The sequence below is a fragment of the Rattus norvegicus genome, chromosome 18 (assembly GCF_021556685.1).
Source record: "Rattus norvegicus strain SHRSP/BbbUtx chromosome 18, alternate assembly SHRSP_T2T, whole genome shotgun sequence".
NCBI lineage: Eukaryota > Metazoa > Chordata > Mammalia > Rodentia > Muridae > Rattus > Rattus norvegicus.
In genome coordinates, this window is record NC_141551.1 from 60,887,089 (window position 1) to 60,904,930 (window position 17,842).

Below are 17,842 nucleotides of genomic sequence, written 5' to 3' on the forward strand. Positions count from 1 at the left end.
ACTTAGGAGGCAGAAGCAGGAGAATCAAGAGTTCAAGGTCAGCCTGAGCCATACCTACATAAGATCCTGTCTCAGAGACAAAGAAATAAAAAATATATCAATTTATTATCTTAGAATTCTAGAGGTCAGAAGTCCATCATGGGTGAGCTAAGGTCTGGGGTTCTACAAGACTGTGTCTTTCCAGAGGAAACCTTCTTTTTCCAACCTCTAGGGAGAGCTGGCAATGAGTCATTGGTTCGTGGTAACTTCCTTACCTTCAGAGTGAGCGAAACAGCACCTCCAAATCTCTCTCTCACCCTTTCTCTCATTTTCTCTTCAACTTACAAGGACCCTAGTGATCGCATAGGCCCGTCCCAAAAGTTCAAAATAGTCTCACACTCAACGGCCTCAACCTCATTCCTCTGCCTAGCATGGTGACGTCTATGAGGCCTGGAGATGCCTTGGAGAAGGACTGCAGCCGCCTTTGAGGGCATTGTTCAGCTACTGTGAAGTAAAATGGGTCTGGACAATCGACTGGTGTGTCTCTCAGCCTTCATTTCATACAGAAAAGGAATCCAGAGCTTTTGTTTTTCTGGAGTTGGAGAATTTACTCTGTAGTGGTTTGAATGAGACTGGCTCCCTACAGGCTCACATATTTAACTGTTTAGTCAACAGGGAGTTAAAAGGATTAGGAGGATAAGGAGGTTGGGCCTTGTTGAAGGAAGCATGTCGCTGTGGGTGGGCTTTGAAGTTTCCAGAGCCTATGCCAGGCCCAGTCTTCTTCTTCTTCTTCTTCTTCTTCTTCTTCTTCTTCTTCTTCTTCTTCTTCTTCTTCTTCTTCTTCTTCTTCTTCTTCTTCTTCTTCCTCTTCCTCTTCCTCTTCCTCTTCCTCTTCCTCTTCCTCTCCTCCTTCTCCTCCTCCTTCTCCTCCTCCTCCTCCTCTCTCTCTCTCCCTCCCTCCTTCCCTCTCTCCCTCCTTCCCTCCCTCCCTCTCTCTCTCGTTCCCCCCCTCTCTCCAGATCACGATGAACTCTTTCAACTACTTCTCCAGCACCGTGACTGCCTACAGGCTGCCATACTTCCCACCATGATGATAATGGGCTAAACCTCTAAAACTGTAAGCCAGCCCCCAGTCAGATAGAGTTGCCTTGGCCACAGTGTCTCTTCCCAGCAACAGGAGAGTGACTGAGACCTCTCAATCTGAGTTTTGAGGAATTCACATACTGATGGTTTAGGTTCTAATTCTCCATGACTTCCTGCCCCAGAGTGGTCCAGGTGGTCTATAAACTGCTATTATAATAACTACACCTCTTTCTAGCTTAAAACAAGTGAATATGGTTCTGGTGTTTATTTCAGTGGTGGCTGTTTACAAAGGTTCTGAAACTGCTGTCACAGCCTTTGGCCATGTGGACCCATGGATCCCAGGGTGATTTGGTTGTGAGCCTAGCCTTTAACGGCTGAGCCATCTCTCCAGCCCCCCAGGGTGATTTGAAGTACAACATTCACCCATCTCTTCTCACTGACAGGCACTGGTTGTGCCCAATAAACCCTAACCCTTACTCACAAGGAATCTACAATCCAGCTGGGACACAACCCAGCATTCTGTCTGTCATGGGGGTGGGGAGGCTTTACTGCAAAGACTCTAAAGTCAGGGGAAAAGAGCTATAAAACAGGGAGGAGGCTATAAATAACAGCTGCGTGGTCATATGGGAGATTAGAGCACCAGAATGGTTATGAAACTAGCAGCGCTGGACTTTAGACATGGGTGAGTGGGCCAGCATCCTTCAAGGCCAACCCTTCGAAGGGAGCACCCTCATGGGGCTAGGGAGGGTGTAAGCTCAGTTGACAGAAATGCATGGATCTGTGGGTTCTATCCTTCGCACCATGTAAGGGAGGGGGATAGCAGTACATACCTGCAATTGTAGTGCCCAGGATGTGGAGACAGGAGGATCAGGAGAGTTCAGAATCATCCTCAATTACACAATGAGTCTGAGGCAATGTAGTCTACAGGAAACCCCATTACAAAGAAAGGGAGAGCCCATCCCCAGTCTTCTGGGCTATGGGAGATTAAGCCCTCATGAAAGAGTTTAGGAAGCCTTCCTTAGAATCTCTCCCCAGCAAAAGCAGGTCCTGATGTAAGAAATTAGATAGAGTTCATTTGGGAGTTGACCCCAGGAAACAGAGGGCAACAGAAGTGTGAGACAGGAAAACAAAAGAAAAAACACAACTGGTAAATAGTCATGAATGGACATGCCACTATGGAGGGCAGAGGACACTGTGAACCTTGCCTTAGAGTCATTGCCTGAGAAGTGGGGGACTAAGGTGTTATCTAATGATTTGTACTCCTCCTTGGTTAATTTTCCAGCACTATCCTCAGCATTAGAAACAACCAAGTCACTTCCTAAATGGGGCAGTCAATAGGACCTGAATGACACTGTTCCCTCTCAGTCATAATCCACTGGGGCCATGATCAATCCCAGACCGCACTCTTTCTGTGGTCTACGATGATCTTAAAACGCATATGCCCCGGCCATGTTGATTACACTCTCTGAGCCTGGGACCACACAAAGAGTGAATGCATACGTGTGTGTGTGTGTGTGTGTGTGTGTGTGTGTGTGTGTGTGTGCAGTTGATGGCAATGCTTGTTTCTCCCATCCTCAGTGCAAATGCTGACCAGGTATAGAAATTGGGAAGTCATCTCAATCACACCCTCTTTCCCTCCTCCCAAAAAGAAAAATCATGTGTAGAAAGTATTTCTTAAAAATTAAATAAAAGACATTTTGGGGGATGGTGTTGTCACGGAGCCTCCTAACCGTACAACTAACATAACAGGACGTCTGACTGTCTGCGTGGCCCCGGTAAATAAATTTATTTCAGGAAGATGTTCATTCATTTGCCATTTAAATGTCACGCCAGGAAAACAGTTTTAATACTTCCATCCATAAGAACGTGGGGCAGCTAAGACTAACTCTGCTACAAACCAGCTGAATATGAAACTCTTAGAGACTATGATGGCTCTATCAGTTGTTGGTCTGATAATTTTAGTAGGCTTATTACTGAGCCACCATTCACATTTTAAACATATTGATAAAAATGGCATGCCAGTCTGCAGCCCCACCAGCAGGGCAGTAGAAAAACCTGTCTGCTCACAGGCGTGTGCTACCATAGCTTTCAGAACTATCTCTGAAATTTGAGAAAAGGAACACGGGACAATGGGAAGGAGGGAGGAGGAAAGGGATTGGTAAATTTGCTTATCTTTTCATGAACCGCTTGGGAATTGTGGTGGTTTGAATATGCTTGGCCCATGAGAAGTGGCACTCTTAGGAGGTGTGGCCTTGTTGGAATAGGTGTGATGTTTTTGGAGGAAGTGTGTCACTAGGTAGGTAGGCTTCGAGGTCTCCCAGTACTCAAGCTCTACCCAGTGTGGAAGAGAGACCCTCCTCTTGGCTCCCTGAGAAGACAGTCCCCTTCTGATGGCCTTCAGATCAAGATGTAGAACTCTCAGCTCCTTCTCTGGCACCATGTCAGCTTGGATTCTGCCCTGTTTCCTGTCATCATAATGAACTGAACCTCTGAAACTGTAAGCCAGCTGTAATCAAGTGTTGTCCCTTATAAGAGGTGGTTTGGTTATGGTGTGTCTTCACAGCAATAAGACCCTAACTATGACAGTCACATTGTTCACTTTTAATTTTTGTTAGGATTTATTTTTATTTTATGTGTGCTTTGCCTTCCTATGTGCACTACCTGTGTGCAATGCCCTTGGAGGACAGAAGAGGGTGCTGGATCCCCTGGAGCTGCAGTTACAGACAGTTATAAGCCCAGAGCAAGGTTAGGCCCAGGTGTGGTGGAAATGGTAATTTCAGAGTGGGGTCCAATCCAACTAGATTGTCCTCTGTGCTTAATAGAGGCAGGCAGATCTCTGAATTCTTTTGCAATGTTAAAAGAAAATGTATGCTTGCTGTATCCTAAGAATTATGGTTCTTGGGTCATAGGATGCTGATTCATAAATAATCAGAACAAAGTCTGGAGTAAGTGACTGGATTGATATGTGAAACTGTCTGGGCTTATGATCTGCAAGAGGTGAGCTATCCAGAGAATGTTTTTAGGATAGCAAGAGAGAACTGCTTAAAGAATGGGCAGGAGCAGAACAGAGAGAGAGAGAGACAGAGACAGAGACAGAGACAGAGACAGAGACAGAGACACAGAGCAAGAGTGCGAGAGACAGACAGACAGAGAGGCAGACACAGGGAGACACAAGAAACACACACAGAGAGAGAGAGAGAGAGAGAGAGAGAGAGAGAGAAACAGAGGCAGAGAGACAGAGACAAAAGGAGAAACAAAGACACACACATGCACACACAGAGAGAGAGAGAGGGAGAGAGAGAAAGACAGACAGAGAGACAGACAGAGACAGAGAGACAGAGACAGAGAGAGACAGAGAAACAGAGCAAGAGTGCGAGAGACAGAGACAGAGAGGCAGACACAGAGAGACACAAGAAACACACACACACACAGAGAGAGAGAGAGAGAGAGAGAGAGAGAGAGAGAGAGAGAGAGAGAGAAACAGAGGCAGAGAGACAGAGACATAGGGAGAAACAAAGACACACACATGCACACACACACAGAGAGAGAGAGAGACAGAGAGAGAGAGAGAGAGAGAGAGAGAGAGAGAGAGAGAGAGAGAGAGAGAGATATCTCCAGAGAAAGCAGAGCACAAGCCACCAGCTTGGACTCACGATTTGGCTTGCAGTCCTTTGTTTTCGCTACTCCCAGACATCCCTTCCCTCAGAAGCCCCTCTCCAGGTCAAGGCTGGTCCTTGGCAGCTGAGAATGACTTTCTTTCCTGATCTTTCCACCTTTACCTGTGAAGCAGTAGGATTATACCCAGTACACTGCTCCACCATGCTTGGCTTTTGTTGATAGATATAGCCTGTGCTGGGGTTTGTGCAAAGTGTTTGCATCTTTGGATCTCTCCATTGTTTCCTTCTGAGCCCCAGAAAGGCTTGCTCTTTCTTCCACTTTATTTGATACTCACTTTGGCAACAAAATCAGGAATTAATTGAGATTTGGTGCCTTGAAACTTAGAGATATTTATGTTTTGTTTCCTGCACTGAGGAAAAAGGGGCAAGCTACTCAAGGCTATGCTTGCTCACCAGAACTAACAGCAAACATTTTCAGCTCCAAAGATTTTTTTCCCTTTTCTAAAAGAAAAAGAAAGAAAGAAGGAAAGAAAGAAGGAAAGGAAGAAAGAAAGAAAGAAAGAAAGAAAGAAAGAAAGAAAGAAAGAAAGAAAGAGGAATGAATGATGAATGAATGAATGAAAAGAAGGAAGAAGTTTCGAGCTCCAAGTTTTGTTTCCTTTTCTAAAGAAAATCTGAGCACAGTGGAACAACCCATCCTTTTAATCCTGGTACTTGTGAGTTCAAGGACAGCATCATCTACTTAGTACAGTCTAGGCAAGCCAGATCTACATAGGGAAAACTTATCTAAAAAAATGAATTCCATCTCCTTAAAATATTAAAACATCATTAATGTTTTCTTCCATTGAATTCTCACCTCCTTCCCAAGAGTTAATCATTTCTGTCTTTTGGTTTCATACCCAGGAGTCTTAGTTAGAGCTTCATTGCTATGAAGAGACGCCATGACCAAGGCAATGCTTAACAAATGACAACATTTAATTGGGGCTGGCTTACAGCTTCAGAGATTCAGTCCATTATCATCATGGCAGGAAGCATGGCAGCATCCAAGCAGACATGGTGCTGGAGGAGCCTCGAGTTCTACATCTTAATTTGAAGGCAGCCAGGAGGAGACTCTGATTCCACACTGGGCAGACCTCAAAGCCTGCTCCCACAGTGACACACTTCCTCCAACAAGGCCACACCTACTCCAACAAGGCCACACCTACTCCAACAAGGCCACACCTACTCCAACAAGGCCATATCTCCTAATGCTACTCCCCATGGTAAGCATTGAAACACTTGAATCTTTGAGGTTCAAACCTATTCAAACCACCACACCAGGACTGTATAGCTGGATCATATGTAGTTCTATTTTTAGTTTTAAAAGGAACCCCATTGATTTCCACAGTGGCTATACCAGTTGATATTTCTACCAGAAGTGTGTGAGGGTTTCTCGCTCCTCCCCACCCCCAGCACTTGTTTTCATTTGGTATAACAAATAGTATGACAGATTGACTTTGGGACATAAACTGTACCATGTGGTATGTATTACTTTGGAATGTGCCTATGATAAATTGTGATCCACCCATCATTTGAATGGGCTATATAGTTTGTTTATACATATCTCTCAACATTGCCTTTCAGGCATATCTAACCTGTGGCCCACACACATGGCTGTATGAAGCAGAAAGCAGTTATGAACGTGGCCAAACGCTAAATCATAAACTTATTTCAAACAGCACGAGATGTTTTGTGATCTGTTATTTGTTTTGCAACTGAGTCACAGTTCCCGATCATGAACTTTGAGTATGGTGGCATCGTGTGTGTCCGCAATAGCAGAAGCTTGGACACACCTGCTGAACTCCATAGCCCGTATGTCACAGGCTCCGTGGGAACATGGAAATGATTTGCTTAAAGGTAGATTCTGGGAAGTGAAACTGCTCTGTCACAGGCAACAGTGCTCCTACCTTTAAACAAGATGCCAAACTACAGAGCTGCTGCCTTATGCCCGCATCCCCCGGATCTCAACCTCATTGTTCCATCATTTGAGATCTCAAAACGAGCTTTGTCTCTGTCCCTGTCTGTTCTTCCATCATCTCTCTCTCTCTCTCTCTCTCTCTCTCTCTCTCTCTCTCTCTCTCTCTCTCTCTCTCTGTGTGTGTGTTTGTGTTTGTGTGTGTGTGTGTGTGATATTTTTGACTCTGTCCCTGTCTGTCTCTGTCCCTCTGTCTTTCTCCATGTCTGTGTGTGTGTGTGTGTGTGTGTGTGTGTGTGTGTGTGATTTTTGTCTCTGTCCCTGTCTGTCTCTACCTTTCTGTCTTTCTCCCCCACCGTGTGTGTGTGTGTGTGTGTGTGTGTGTGTGTGTGATATTTTTGTCTCTGTCCCTGTCTGTCTCTCTGTCTTTCTCCATGTCTCTGTGTGTGTGTGTGTGTGTGTGTGCCTGTCTGTCTGTCCTCCCCCTCTGTGTGTGTGTATTCCACATGTGTGCAGAGGCCAAAAGAGGGGGTCAGATCCCCTGGAGCAAGAATTGTGAGCCACCTGATATGGGTGCTAGAAACTGAACCCCAGTCTCCTGTAAGAAGACCGAGTCCCCTTAACTACCAAGCCATCTCTCTAGCCCCATAATTTTTAGTTTATTTTATCGGATGGGTAAAAGATATCTTTTCAAAGTTTGTGTACTCCTAGTTGCCAGGAACCACAGTATCTCCTCCTGCTTACCGATCATAGGTCTTTTCTATTTATCTTTAAAAAAAAAACAAAAAACAAAAAGCTTGTATAGTTTGGCGTCCATTGGGAGGTATTGCTATTTCCCCGTATGACGCCCAGCTGCCAGCCTTGAGCGTGTTGCTGTTCCCTGAAGCAGAAAGGCTCTTTTTATTGTAAACCCATTTTCAGTGCAGAATTTGAGCCCTATATTCTCCACTCATAAGGACTCATCTCTGTCTTGGTGGCTACTAGCACACTGTTCTGATTACCACGGACGTATCGTCTCCCTATTTGCGGTCGGTTAATTGAATGTCCTTTCCCCAGACTTGCTCTGAGGATGCAAGCTTATCTTCAGTCACAGGAACAGAGCCAGTAAATCCTGCTCCTGGCCTCTAGTTCCACCCGAAGGCAGCAGCGAGGGCTGAGTTCCCGGGACCCTCACGGTCCAGTGACCCTTCTCAGATCAGCTTCCCCTGCGGCCAGCCAGACCCCTGGTACTGTGCTCCTCAAAATAAACTCAGCTGCAAGTAGCACACCTGTTGAGGATTAGTCACAATAAAGCAGGGTCTGAGTTTATTTCAGTCGCACAGACAGGTGAGGGGCTCTTACTCCTCCAGGGGTCCTCACACAGACAGGGGAGGAGCTCTTACTCCTCCAGGGGTGAAAGATTAAGCTTCACAGGCCCCTGTCTTCCCGTTGTAGTTTCCATACCAAAATACCCCAGACTGCAGTAGTCACCCTGGAGTGGCCTAATTAAGCACATGGCTTCTAAACAACACCGCCCTCAAGAGCCACCCAGGGAACTTACTAAAAATGTACGTCTGATTAAGCAGAGAGAGTTTAAATCAGGGGTCTCCGTCAGGTCCCTCCCCTCAGAGATAGGGAAACCCTGTAGAAGAGGGGGAAGAAAGATCTAGGAGTCAGAGGGGATGGAGGACTTTAGAACACGACCCACCAAATCAACTAAGCAAGACTCAGATGGGCTCACAGAGACTGAAGCGGCAAACACGGGGCCTGCCTGGGTCTGCACCGGGTCTTCTGTGTGTGTGCGCCATGGCTGTTAGCTTGGTGTTTTTGTGGGGCTCCTAATAGCGGGAGTGGGTGTATCTCTGACCCTGTGGCCTGCTCCTGGGATGATTTTCCTCCTATCTGATTGCCTTGTGTAGCCTCGGTGTAAGAGCCTTTGCTTCTTATTGTATCTTATTGTATCTTGTTGTATCTTGTTGTATCTTGTTGTATCTTATTGTATGTATCTTCTTATTGTATCTTATTGTGTCCTGTTTGGCTGATGTCTTCTGGAGGCCTGCTCCATTACCATCATTAGAGAAGTAGTACTAAGTTATCTACCCTTCAGGTCTCCATTTCCTCTGCTCAGCAGGGTTGAACTTGGAGCCCCCGGAATGCTCCTTGCCTCCTACTCTGTGTGGGCTCCAAGACTTTCTTTCCAGGCTGTGTCACAAGCTAGCCGAGCTTCCATCAAGGTACCCATGTCCAAGCCCTACCATGGGACTAGTGCACTACCATCAGAATCTCTGGAGCACAACTTGGACCTCTGTGTTCAGAAGGTACCACCTACAGTTCTGCAGCAGAGCGTGGCTCTTGTACCTTGGGGGTTAAAGAATCAATTGAAAGCTTTAATAGCTCTCAAAGCCCAAGCTTCCACTGATGGGAGTGGACTCTTTGTTGGTAGAACATAAGGAATGCCCAAAAGACTCCATGAATATTAAGGACAATTCCTTAATATAATCATTCATTCATTCACTCATTCATTTACTTTTGCCATGCTGGGGCTGAAAGCCAGGCCTCCAGCATGGTAGGCAAACATTCTACCACTGTGCTTCATCCTGCCCCCTTAAAAATCTTTCTAATCTAGGAAAGATGCTGTGCTCTGCCAATCAGGGCTTCTGGAACCTCAGAGCCCACAGGAATCTCCTAGAGAATAGGGTTAAATGGAAACCTGACTCACCCGGAAAGCCACAGGCTTGGAAAGCACGAACTTCGAACCAGATGACCCACAGACCTCGCAGAGAGTTATAAGCCTGTGAGTATTTTCATTAGTCGCTTACGCCTAAAATGGTGAAAGCAGGCAGGGAGCCTGAACAGGATCGTATCCATCCAGGTGGAAAATGGGGTTTTGCAGAAGTGGCTTAGTGGCTTCATGATTGAAAACAAAGCAAACGTTTGTGTTCCTCTCTGGGTCCTCCTTGGAGTGGTGTTGACAAGAGGCTCAACTGCCACATGCTGTGGGAGATGAGCCAGGGTAGCCTCTGCCCTTGCTGTCATTGTCACCAGAGCGGGAGACACTGTTCATCGTGCAACCTGTCTGACAAGAAGGTTTAAATGTTTGCTTTCATTTCTCCCGCCCTCCTGGCCCTCAGAATTATTTGCTAGAGACTTACAATGTATCCTGCCTGTTTGCAGGTCAGTCAATACAGATTTCAAACTTAGATATGCCGGCTTTTTGTGTTACCGCCAAGCACTCAGACGTACAGTGAGTTTCATACATACCTCCAAGGGTTCAAATCCGCTTAACACAGGAGATGAACGGCTGCAGCACAACTGGGAACCAGTTGGGGAAGGAGGCAGCTGGCAGACAGAAATCTATTACTCAGTAGGAACTGCACTGTGTAAACTTCAAGGTTTGTGTCTCTATGTGTCTATCTCAGTGGTTCTCAACCTTCCTACTGCTGTGACTTTTAATTCAGTTCCTCATGTTGTTGTAAGCTCCCCACCCCCAACCATGGAATTTTTTCATTGCTACTTCATAACTGCAATTTGCTACATTGATGACTTGTAATATAGATGTCCAATGGTCTTGGTCAACCCTTATGAAAGGGCCACTCCCAAAGAAATTGAGACCTACAGGTTGAGAACTGCTCAATCACCATTTTGTTTTAGTTCAGGTTTGAGGGTTTGTTGGGACTTTCTAAGCCAGGATTTTTATATGTTCAGGCCAGCCTTGACTTTACTACATAGCTAGCCCACAGTGACATGGAATTTTCTATCCTCTTGGCTCAGCCCACTGTGGGCAGCACCATTACCTAGGCAAACGGTATTGAATTGTATGAGGACAGAGAAGTGGAGCTGAGCATAAGCAAGCAAGCAAGTGGGCTGCACATATTTATGTGCTTTTGCCTGTGTGTGTGATGTGACTAACTGCTCTAAGTGTGACGTCCCTGTGCTATGGGATTATGAATCAAACAACCCCCTTCTTCCCTAAGTTGCTTTTTGTCCAAGTATTTTATACAGCATCAGGAATGAAAATAGAGCACCTAGCATTGGCCTCGGAGAAATAAGAACTTAACAGATGTGGTAGTACTCATGACAAGAAAACCCAAATGTTCTTTAGCCAGGAAGTCATTAAGCAAACTCAAAGACTCACTCGCAAACCTCACACGAGACTACTTAGCAAGAAAAGGCAGGGACTTCTGACACACACAACTTGGATGAGTCCTGGAACTGTGCTAAGGGGATAAATTCCTGGGAGATTATGTACTTTCTGATTCAAGCTCTATAGGATTTTAGGATTGAAGGATAGATTACCAGAGAATAGAGGAGAGGGCAGCAAGGAGATGTGGGTGCAGCTAGTTATGTAGTTCATGGAGACCAAGACGTTTTTATGATGACACTGTTCCAAATCATTTCTTATGTGAATATACAGTTGTCTCAAGAAAATTCAATAAATACCAGTAGGAAAACATTTGTGGCTGGCCCTCAAGAAGTCTTTGGTAAAGGAAGCATCATGAGTGGAGATGTAGTTCAGAGGTAGCGTCCTTGCTGACTGTATGCAAAGTCTTAGGTTCAATCCTTACCATGGACAAAAATCTAACAACAAAAGCAAAACAGGAGATAAATAATAAAATAAAAATAGTAATACCATTACTTATTAATTGCGTTGGGCACATAGCATATCACCTTGAACCCTTCAGACATTGCTGATGTTTTTGTTTGCATTTTTTTAAATTTTGTTTTTGTTTTTGAGATAGGCCACCAAACCTGTAACCTTGGCTATCCTGGAACTCACTATGTAGACCAGGCTCGTCTTAAACTTATAGAGATATGTGGATACTTAAAAAAAAAGATTTCTGTATTCTTATCATTTTACATGTATGTCTGAGTACCTACATACATGTCTGTGTAACGTGTGTGCCTGGAGCTTGAGGAAGCCAAAAGAGGGTGTTGGATCTCCTGGAGCAGGAGTTACAGGGATATTATAAAAACTATTTGTTTTACAGGTGAGAAAACAAGCACTGAGAGAGCTTACATCATCACAGGAAATAGCAGGGCGGTGAGCAAATCGAGGGCTCAAGCCTACACTCTGCTCATGGGAGACACATCTGGGTGGATGTCTGCACCAAACCCTATACGTCAGGGTCTTTTCTGTTACGTCATGTACTGAGGCGGTGATTTTGAAGTCTGGGGTACAGAGCATAGTAGGCAAAATATCTTCTTCCTCCTTCCCAAGCTCACAGAGCATTTGCTGTTATTGATGGTCTGGGCAACATCCACATTCAACTTCCCTTCCTTCCCTTATTACGTTGGAAACTTCTGCCCTTCTTCTTCAAGGAAGCACTTAGTGGGCTGTATTTGGCTTTCCTGAACAGCAGCATCATCCTTTCTATACTCCAGGGGCCATTACTGAGGAAGGTATCTGAACACACACCATGATACCACAGCAGTCAGATAACCAAGACAGCTACGGAGTGGCTAACAGGGTGAGTGTCTGTACAGGATGGACTCACCAGGCAAAGTAGGGGTGTATAAACTATGTAGGGAAACAAGATTTTTCTGAACGCTGTTCAGAATGGCTTGTAATTCAATACTTAATGAATGATCTCTTTCTGAAACCACAGATAGCCCAAATACAAATTGAGGAGTGGGGAGCTACTGTACACGGAATGACGGCAAGAGTGCTGTGGCTTCCTTGGAAAGGACAATTCAAAGTAAGGGAAGGAGAAAGCAAAAAACATATTGAGGAGAGCCTCCCTGGCAAGCAGGACTGGCACCTGCTCCCACGACCTCCCCAGGGGCAGCAAGCGCTTGTGGTTGATTTCTTCTCTGAACTAAGCTAATTGTTGTTATCAGAATACCAAGAGGTGGTCGGAGCAATATTGGAACACTATGGTGGTAGATTTCAAGGTGAACAGGACCTGTCCACTGTTTGTGAAGTTTCTGCCAAGCTTGCATTATCCCCCCCCACACACACACACACTTACGCCTTTATTTACAGCATCCCTCTAAGTATAAAGGATCAGAATGAAGGGTCCCCTAAGTATTCCTAATCATGACTGTGGGGATCAAACGTTGCAGCACACTGATGAGACATTCCACAAGATGGCTACATCTTCACTGGCACTGGACAAGCATATGACTTTGGTCCTCTGTAACTGCTGAGTTCCCTCCAGCCCTGGCAGGGTTTGGGTTTGGGTCTGGTGTGGGAGCATGGTGGGAACTTGGTATCCGTGTTTGTGTGGACCCGCCCACCACCTGACAATGCTGGTAATTGCTTGGGTGTCACTCCCTTCTCAAGAGTCACCGAGGTTGGGAAGGCAGCCTGCAGAGCAGTATCAGCTGGCTTACCTATTCCTTAGGCTCCTGCTGGATTAGCAGGTCTGAGGGTCTGGAGGTCCCTCCCATCGCAGCACTGCTGAAGCCACAGCCCAGTATTCACCAGGATGGAGAGCCCCGCCCCACACGTAGGTGGAGAAACCCCACTTCCAGGATTACAGTCCCTCCGCCTGGCATGAGACGACCCATGGCCACGAATTGGCCTCTTCCCTGCCACAGGGACATCTACAGACATGCTCCCTTCAGGGATAGGAGCCCTTCCACTAGCACTTACAGCCCCACTTCCCCAAGGAATATGTCCACCAAGACAATAAAGGCTGAAGTCATACTTGGATCACTAGTGTTCAGGAGGGAATCCGGGTGCAAGGTGATAGCTCCAGAACAGGAATTCTTAAACTTTTTGCTTTCCCAATTCCTTTTTAGCACAAGAGATTGCATATGAACATATATATACACACATATATATACGCATATATGTATATATACACATATATATACTCACACATATATACACACATGCATACATAAATACATACATATGCATATATGTGTTTATATGTGTGTAAATAAATGCTTAATTTGTATACTTATTTTATGTACATATATACATATAAAAATATGCACATATATACACTTATATATACACATAAAACAAGTATACAAATCAAGCATTTACTAATAATACACAACAAAGAAATATATTTTTGCATCAATCTTTCGGTAAATATACAGTGTTACCCTCGTTACAAACCAAATTTACACACTAAGGGTATGGCTATGCCTTCTTTTTTTTTTTTTTAACCTAGAATGAAATATCGATTGGATAGTTGATGCTACAAGAGGGAGAGCAACTTGAATGATCTTCAGAGTTAGTGGCTATTTTGATTTTATACTTGTCAATGCTGAGAATGCCACTTTGCATACACATGTAATACAAGGTGGCAAAATTACTTTTAGACTCTTTCTGGAAAAAAAAAATCTATATTCTGTCCCAACCCAGAGCTAAAATTGATTTAAGGATTTGTGTGTGCTTGTGTGTTCCTAATGGAGAGATGTATGCACATGTGTGGGGTTCAAAGGCCAACATCTTCCTCAGTTCACTGTCCACCTTGATATTTCTAAGGTTTACTTTAATTATTGCTAAATTATGTGTGCGTATGTGAGAGGGGTGTGGAGTACATGTGTGTGAGTTCAGATGCCTGCAGAGGCCAAAGCCATGGGATCCCCTGGAACTGTGAGACACCTTGAACCCTAGTCCTCTGCAAGAGCAGTATGCTGTCTCTCAGGCCCTGAACTTAAGTTTTTTGAGAAGTCTCTCTTTGAACCTAGAGCTTGCCAATTCAGTTGTATTATGCAAGCCCAAGGAGCTTTCTGTCTCTACCTCACAGTGCTAGAACTATAGGTATCCCAAGTCTTTGCACCAGGGCTGGGGATCAAACTCGGGTCCTCATGTTAGTGCAAGGAGCACTTTACTGATCTCCACAGTCCGCCATTGGTTATTTGGTTCCTGTTTTGTTTTGTTTTTATGAAACTCAAGTCAATAAGACTAAGTCAATAAGACCAAACATCATAGCACAATATGATCCAAAGACACACTAACTTGATAAGTTATTGATGAAAAAATATAGAGTAGAAAAATATTGATAGCCGTGGTTTCCACATTTATTATTATTTCTATGCGAGCAGAAAACTGCATACGTACGGTAAAAACACTGAAGTTCCTAAGCTGTGAAAGCCTCCATCTGAGCTGAGGGGCTTCACGTGGCAGCATTCGTTGGCGCTGTGTGGGGTGCTGGCATGCCCAGCACGACTCTACACATGCATGTTCCGGCCCAGGGCTACAGTGATATCTCACAATGCAACTTGGGCCAGTTGCATTGTTACAGTTACAAACACCCCTGATATATTAATGTATATATAATATGATTATATTGTGTATATATTATACCTGTATTTATATTCGTGTGCATAATGTAATTAATGTATTTGATTTTGAATTAATTTTTGGTTGTTACATACTCACTAACCTTCTACCATTGCTAAACTTTACCTGAACCCCCCCCCACATTCACTGTGGGGGTCACGACCCACAGTTTATGCAGCTGGACTATAGAATAAACCAACCCATTACCAGAACTAGAAGAGCCCACGGACGTGCATGCTGTTTGTGGAAGGTTGACAACAGCATCTTACATTGAGCTAAGGGAAGAACGCGCTCAGGTAAGTAAAGACGGTGAGGTAATCAGTAGTCATCAGAATCCTACCTACCCAGGCAGTTAATCCCCTACTTGCTCACTCGATGGTTGAGTGCTTATTACGTGGCCGCCATGACTCCTGGTACAACGCACACTGAACAAATGCAGCTCCCCCAGGTAGCTAGCTCACTTTCTAGGATTAGTGCTAATTCCTCGTCAGCAAGATTCTTCACTCCCAGGACCTGAGACTAGACACCCATACTGTACACTGGTAGTCTCAGGACCTCAAAAAGAAATGCAAATCTCTCTGGGGCGAAGTGAGGCAGACACAGCCCTTCTGAACTCAAAGCGTGGGTAACTTACTCCAGTGTGGCTGGGGGAAGAAACCTAAGATGGGTGGATTTTCGGGCTGTGGCTCAGGAGCAGGAGCTCCGAACCAAGGTGAAGAGCTGGCAGTGTGACCCTGGATGAGGATTCAAGTTAGCCTGGGGTACCCTTCTCTATTTTCCACTCCCAAACTGGAAGAAGAATCTTCCATAAATGGAATCTTCCATAAATGTAGAGAAACTGGGGGCTTTCCAGCCCTAGCTTTGGTCAGTAACTATTTCAAGACAACACCTAAGAAGATGGCTTTGCACTGGGAAAGAAACGAGGGAAGACAGAAAGTAAAGACAGCTAGGCACTCATGTGTCAGACGAGAGTTATTCTGCAAGAGGCCCTTACAGAATAACACAGGCAATTAGAGGCAAGGAATTTTCCTTAGAACACTAAACCTGATGTACAATGAAGACAAAATACTAACTCATAAGCTGCCATTCACTTCCTACAAAGAAACAGCTCAAGGTAAGTGGATCAGTCTAGACTCGAGGGTGGGAGAGCTTACTAATACGAATCCTAAGACACGGTTTTTAAATCACTTAAAATTCCATAGGTGTGTAAGCCTCAAGAGTCAGAGAATATTTAAAATTTCTCCAGACTTAGTTATGGAAAAAAGTAATTTTTCCCTGCACCATATTATCTAAGGTTTCCTATAATTCCCAGTGACCCCCATATTTCTGGATCAAATTTGCTATAATAATTAGCCATTTGCTATCTGTTGGCCATGTTTTATAATTTGTACTTAAATAGGGACTTTTCACATGGCTAAAAGAATCTGCATTTTTACATATGCCAATCCCAGAGGGGATAATCTTCTGGCTTTAATCTAAAGAGAAGAAATAACACTGATAGGAACATCCCACTTTTGCTTCAGGCTACACTGAACTGCTTGCTAATGGCCAGTTTCCATTTGTTTCACATGGGTTTCTAGCTGTCCCTCGTGTGAAAAGTCAGCTTTGTTACTGACCAGTGCAAGGTGTGGCACAGGCCCACACCCTGCAGAACATGCAGTTCTCCAGTCAGAGTTCTAAACAAGAAAGTCACGATAATCATTAATCACCTAATCACACCACAAACCAGCAGTCAAGGTCGGATGGAAACGGATTCACAAAGACGTCTGACAGACGGTCCATGGTGGGCTTGGCCCCAAAGACTGTGCATTTTATTTAGCCACGGTTTCAGTAAAGCAGCGGACTTGCTGAATTGCTCATTTGCAGTTCAGGTCAAGGCACAAACCTGAGGAAAGCAGGGGTCCCTTCCTTCTTCTCTGCATTAAATAGGACTAGCACCTACCTCTCACAGAAATGAGTCTAAAGCCCACTTTGTCAGCGACCCCCTTCCCTTCCTCTGCTTCCTCTACGTGAGCCAGCATGTCGTGCCCGCATCGAATAGAAAAGGTAATCTATAAGGAAACATGTTCTAACTGCGCAAACCACTGTAGAGAGCTGCTCAACTGGGAAAGAGGGCGCTTATGACCAGAAAGAGACATGCTGCATTTAATGACATGAAAGGTTATCACTGACACTTCAAGACTAAACCCTTGTTTAAATAGTACCGGGTTCCTGTTTCAGATTCCCAGGTAGTACACAATGTGAGCTTCTCTACAAATTTAGGGGGAAGGAATGACAAGAGGTATATAAAAAGAATTACAATAGTAAGAGAGGAGATGGATGGATAGATGGATGAGTGGATGGATGGATGATGGATGGATGATGGATGGGTGGAAGGGTGGGTGACTGGATGGATGATGGATGGAAGGAAGGGTGGGTGGGTGGATGGTTAGATGGATGGATCTCCAGATAGATAGGTCTGTGCATATAAGCATACATACAGATATTGCTAAAGATATTTGTTTCTAAAATCAAATCAGGACCACAGTACACAATCAGTTCAAAACTCATCTGGAACTTGTTATAAACTATATAATTAAAAATGCAAGTGGTAAACGAAACCTAGTATTTATTCTCCATGCATTCCTACAATTCTCCATTCCTCTAAATTCTGTCTCTTTCAAATCAACACTAAAATCAGACCCAAATTATTATTAGGGGATAATACATTTTCCTTTTGGCACTTTCCTGGCCCTCTTATATGCTGTGGTCTAAGGAAAGCAAAATAAAGCAAACATCTAATCAAAAACTTCCTTTCGGACGGCAAGATCGACTGCCTACTTTCTCCAGTGTGGCAAATGGATCCTGTACGTTTTTTCAGTCTCACCAGAATAAAGCCGAAGTCAACTGTTTTCAAGAAAGAAAATGCCTGAAAAAAAATTACCAAAAAGAATGGGTTCCCCCTCCCCTTAAAGTCTGTACCTTTCCTTTTACTTAGGAAGGTTT

The 17,842-nt window shown here is 44.5% G+C and overlaps 1 protein-coding gene and 1 long non-coding RNA gene across 5 annotated transcripts in view; one reads left to right on the forward strand and one right to left on the reverse strand.

The window, feature by feature from the left end:
• The window catches only part of Alpk2 (alpha-kinase 2), a 130,398-nt gene that overhangs the window by 69,012 nt on the left and 43,544 nt on the right, over positions 1-17,842 (reverse strand).
• On the forward strand, positions 1,643-15,071 carry LOC147999847 (uncharacterized). 3 transcript variants are annotated; one of them, XR_015642606.1, is made up of 7 exons: positions 1,643-1,744; positions 5,583-5,941; positions 6,303-6,575; positions 9,239-9,406; positions 9,787-10,004; positions 11,601-12,080; positions 12,219-15,071. It is a non-coding gene; the product is annotated as an uncharacterized LOC147999847 (long non-coding RNA). The 3 variants fall into 3 exon arrangements; XR_015642604.1 differs by lacking the exon at positions 6,303-6,575 and having other exon boundaries at positions 1,676-1,744; XR_015642605.1 differs by lacking the exons at positions 6,303-6,575; positions 9,787-10,004 and having other exon boundaries at positions 1,690-1,744.